Below are 5,301 nucleotides of genomic sequence, written 5' to 3' on the forward strand. Positions count from 1 at the left end.
GGATGTCTTTTCGTTTTGTCGACAGTTTCCTTTGCTGTTCAAAAGATTTTAAGTTTAATTAGGTCCCATTTGTTTATTTTTGCTTTTGTTTTCTTTGCCTTAGGAGACAGATCCAAAAAAATATTGCTACAATTTATGTCAAAGAGTGTTATGCCTATGTTTTCTTCCAGGAGTTTTATGTCTTACATTTAGGTCTTTAATCCATTTTTAGTTTATTTTTGTATATGGTGTGAGAAAATGTTCTAATTTCATTCTTTTACATGTAGCTGTCCAGTTTTCCCAGCACCACTTATAGAAGAGACTATCTTTCTCCATTGTATATTCTTGCCTCCTTTGTTGTAGATTAGTTGACCATAACTGTGTGGGTTTATTTCTGGACTGTCTAGTCTGTTCCATTGATCTATATGTCAATTTTTGTGACAGTACCATTTATTTTGATTACTGTAGCTTTGTAGTATAGTCTGAAATCGGGGAATGTGATACCTCTAGCTCTGTTCTCCTTTCTCAAGATTGTTTTGGCCTGCCATACTGTTTTTCACAGTGGCTGTACCATTTTGCATTCTCACCAACAGTGAACAAAGTTCCAATTTCTTCACATCCTCACCAACATTTGTTATTAAAAAAAATAAAACTATCATTTTTGAGACAAAAAAAGAGATAACTCTGCAGAGGTTCAGGCTGCAATGCAAGCTGCCCTGTTATTTAAGCCATGTGACTAAGAAGATTCCATGGTGCTAGATAAGGATATTGGGCAGAGTGTTTGGCAAACCCCAGTAGAAGAGTGCTGGTGCACACTCCTTGGGTTTTCTGCAGCAGAGAACTACTCTTTTTTTGTGATAATTTCTGGCATTCTCCTGGATCCTGATAGAGACTGCATGCCTGACCGTGAGACACCCAGCAACTATACCATATGAGCTTCCCTTGTGAGCTGGGTATTATCAAATCCACCAAGTCATAATATTAGGAGGGCCCAGCATCAATCCATTATAGAATGGAAATGATATATTTGGAATTGGGACTGAGCAGGTCCTGAAGATCCAAGCAGGTCCCATGAAGAGGTGTGCCAGCCCCATGCTGCCCGCTTGTGTTGCATCTATACCTGTCCCTCCACACACTCCTGTGGCCTCATGGTCATAGTTCCCTGTGGTCAACTCTCAGAGGAGTCAAGGACTCAGGTCTGGGTCATGGGCTGGCACACAGCAATGAGCGATGCATGTGGTCGTCCCCTTCATGAGGAGAAAGAAGGACTACCCGTTGGCACTAACTCCCAAGCTGGTTGGTCAGCAGCCTGAAACTGCAAAATTAGAAGATCTCAGATGGCACGGCTGGGAAGACTGGCCTGAGCAGGATGTGTGGAAGACTCCTCAGGGCCCCCAGTGGGTGAATCCATTTACAGAGCGTCACCAGCCACAAATCACTGAATCTTGGGACCCTGTGAGGTGGATCCCTTCGTGGCTCCCCTGGGCTGGGTTCCTGCATCAGTCCTGGCCACAGCAGGCTCAAGGTATGGGTACTTGTCTCAGGTTGGGCTGCCCAGGGTAGACTTTTAGAAGAGGTTCTACGTGAAAGTGAATTTCTTAAGGAAGTGCTCCCAGGACAAGCCATGAACAGAGTGGGGGTATCTGGACCTGGAAAGTGAACTAGTCAGCTCAACCCTGACCTATGGAGGCCTCTGAAGTGTCAGCTGCACCTCAGAGTTTGTTCCCAACTGGAGGCCAGTGAACTGGGCTTTCATACTCCTGCATGAGGACGAGCCAGTCATTATCATGCTAAGGCCGCCCTGGGGACAAAAATGCCCGGGCACTTCTGGGTCTGTGTGTGTGTGTGTGTGTGTGTGTGTGTGTGTGTGTGTGTGTGTGTGTGTGTGTGCGCGCGCGCGCGTGCGTGTACGTACGTGTGTGTGCGTGTGTGTGTACGTACGTGTGTGTGTACGTGTGTGACAGCAAAACAGCTCTAGTAGCTCAAGGGGAGGCCCCTGAAGAGAACCACAGGTACAGGCTGTTAGAAGCAAAGGCACCCCGGGGGTGTCACAGAAACAGCATGTCAGCTCCAGCCTCCTTCCCCGTGTCAGCTCCAGCCAGCTTCCCAAGAGCAACAACTCCTCACCTCAAGCATTGGGTTTCACGGTGTCCCTTCCAAAATTCATGTCCTTCCTGGAACCTCAGACCTTATTTGGAAACAGGGTCACTGCAGATGTAATTAGTTAAGATGAGATGGTAAGATCATCATCAGGTGAGTAGGGTGAGCTTTTCATCTACTATGACCGGTGCCCTTGTAAGAGGAGAAAAGACACAGAGACAGCGACACAGGAGAAGTTCAGGTGAAGACGAAGGTGGAAATTGGAATGATGCATCTGCAAGTCAAGGGACACCAAGGATGCCAGCAGCCACCAGCAGCTAGAAGAGAAGCATGGAACAGATTCTCCCTCAGAGCCTCCAGAAGGAACGAACTCTGACAACAACCTGATTTCGAATTTTTAATCTTTGAAACTGTGAGAGAACACAGTTCTGCTGTTTTAAGCTACCCAGTTTGTGGCCCTTTGTTACGGCGGCCCTAGGAAATGAATGCACCTGGAAGCGTCTGGGTGACAGGCAGCAGAAGCAACACATGGAAGCCCGGGGCTTTGATGAGGAGGCCAGCGGGCCTGCACTGTCATCATCTGGCCAGAGAGACTTGGAAAGAGACTTACGTTCCAAAAGCAAAACGAGCAAAGGAAAAACCACACGCTTCCATCACCTTCCAGGAGGTGAGGAACTGCCACCCCACCCGACAGGAACCTGGGTCTGGCTGTGGACAGGAGCACCATTAGGCTGGGCTGGAAACACATCCAAATGCTCCTGAGGTTGTTTTTGGAACCACATTGGCCAGATGGGAGAGGGGCTGGGCCTGGCAGCTGGACCAAGGCCCAGTTGGGGCAAGAGGAGAGAGCAGACGGGCACCAGATGAGCAAGCGAGAGGGATGGCTCTTCTTTGCTCCTGGAGACCCCTCGTCCATGAATGCAGGTCTAGGAAGAGCAGGGGAGGTGAAACCTGGCTGGGACCTTGCCAAGTTTTCCCTCTGGGTGGGAGACCAACAGCCACATCACCTCAGACCTGGCATCTTCACTAAACAGAGCATCTCCCCAGGCCAGAGGAAATCTTCAAGGAGCAAAAATCCACTAGAAACAGCATCTCCCAAACTTCAGTCACTCAAGTATCGTCCCTCCAACTTTTTCCCATATCTGGCCCATATCAGCTACACAGGTGTTTTACTTAACATTTTTCTTTAAAATATTGCCTCTTTCTAGTCTCTTCAACACATGGTGCTGGGACAACTGGATATCTGTATGCAAAAGAATGAAGTTGGACCCCTCAAAGACCTAAATGTAAGCACTAAAGCTTATAGAGGTTAAATCTTCATGATCTTGAATTTAGCACTGATTTCTTAGACATATGACACCAAAGCACAAGCAACAAAAGAAAAAAGTAGATAAATTGGACTTCTTCAAAATAAAAAATGTTGTGCATCAAAAGACACTACTAGGAGAGTAAAAAAGCAACCCACAGAATGAGAGAAAATATTTGCAAATCACATATCTCATAAGGGATTAATATCCAGAATATATAGAGAACTCCTAAAACTCAACAACAAAAAGACGAACAAACCAAATCAAAAATGGACAAAGGACTTAAAAGACATTCTTCAAAGAAGATATACAGATGGCCAACCAGCACATGAAAAGGTGCTCAACATCAAAAATCATTAGGGAGGGCTTCCCCGGTGGCGCAGTGGTTGAGAGTCCGCCTGCCGATGCAGGGGACACGTGTTCGTGCCCCGGTCCGGGAAGATCCCACATGCCGCGGAGCGGCTGGGCCCGTGAGCCATGGCCGCTGAGCCTGTGCGTCCGGAGCCTGTGCTCCGCAACAGGAGAGGCCACAACAGTGAGGCCCGCGTACCGCAAAAAAAAAAAAAAAAAAAATCATTAGGGAAATGCAAATCAAAACCACAATGAGATACTACTTTACATCCACTAGAATGGCCAAAATGTTTAAAAAAGAAAGAAAATGGCAAGTGTTGACAAAGATGTGAAGAAATTGGAACCCTCATACATTACCGGTGAGAATGTAGAAAGGTGCAGCCACTTTGAAAAAGCAGACTGGCATTTCCTCTAAAAGTTGTACATAGAGTTACCACATGACCCAGCATTTCTGCTCCTAGATGTATACCTCAAAGAATTGAAAATAGGTATTCAGACAAGTACATGAATGTTCATAGTAGCACTATTCACATTAGCTAAAAGGTAGAAACAACCCTAATGTCCATCAGCGGGTGAATGGGTAAACAAAACGTGATCTATCCATACAATAAACTATTATTCAGCCATAAAAAAGAGTGAAGGACTGGTACATGCTACAACATGGATGAACCTTGAAAACGTTATGCTAAATCAAACAAGTCCGACACAGAAGATTGCATATTATATGATTCCTTTTATATGAAATATCCAGTATAGTTAAATCCGTAGAGACAGAAAGCACATGAGTGGTTGCCAGGGCTTGGCGGGGAGGACTGAGGAGTGACTGCTTAGTGGGTACAGGGTCTCCTTTGGGGGTGATTAAATGTTTGGAACTAGATAGAGGTGACGGTTGCACAACCTTGTAAATGAACTAAATGTCACTGAATTGTACATTCAGTGTACAATGAAATTAACAAGAAATGGAAACAATCCAACCGTCTATCAGTGGTTGAGAGGATAAACAAAATGTGGTGTATCCATACAATGGAGTATTATTTGGCCATGAAAATGGATCAAGTACAACATGGAAGAAGCTTGAAAACATTATGCGCTATAAGTAAAACAGAAGAGCACATACTATATGATTCCACTTATCTGAAATGTCCAGAATAGACATTGACATTAACATTGTCTATTGTTCACAATGTTTAGAAATATCTATCCATAGAAACAGAATAGATTAGTGGTTGCTAAGGGCTAAGAAGAAAGGGGGATAGGGAGTGACTGCTAAAAGGTACATCATTTCTATGGCGGGCAATGAAAATATTCTGGAATTAGTGGTAATGGCTGCATGACTGTGTGACTATACTAAAAACCATTGAATTGTACACTTTGTAAAAGGGTTAATTGTATGATATATGAATCATATCTTTTTTCAGAAAAACGCTTTTGAGTCTGGAAAAATTGGGGACAATCTGGCATGACTGAGGCTTCTACTCTTCATGATAACAGCACCTACCTCACAGGAGGGATGAGCAGGCTAATAGGCTAATGCCGTGATTCTCAAATTTTAGATTTCAGCAGG

Source organism: Lipotes vexillifer, unplaced genomic scaffold (assembly GCF_000442215.2).
Source record: "Lipotes vexillifer unplaced genomic scaffold, Lipotes_vexillifer_v1.1 scaffold496, whole genome shotgun sequence".
NCBI classification, from domain to species: Eukaryota; Metazoa; Chordata; class Mammalia; order Artiodactyla; family Lipotidae; genus Lipotes; species Lipotes vexillifer.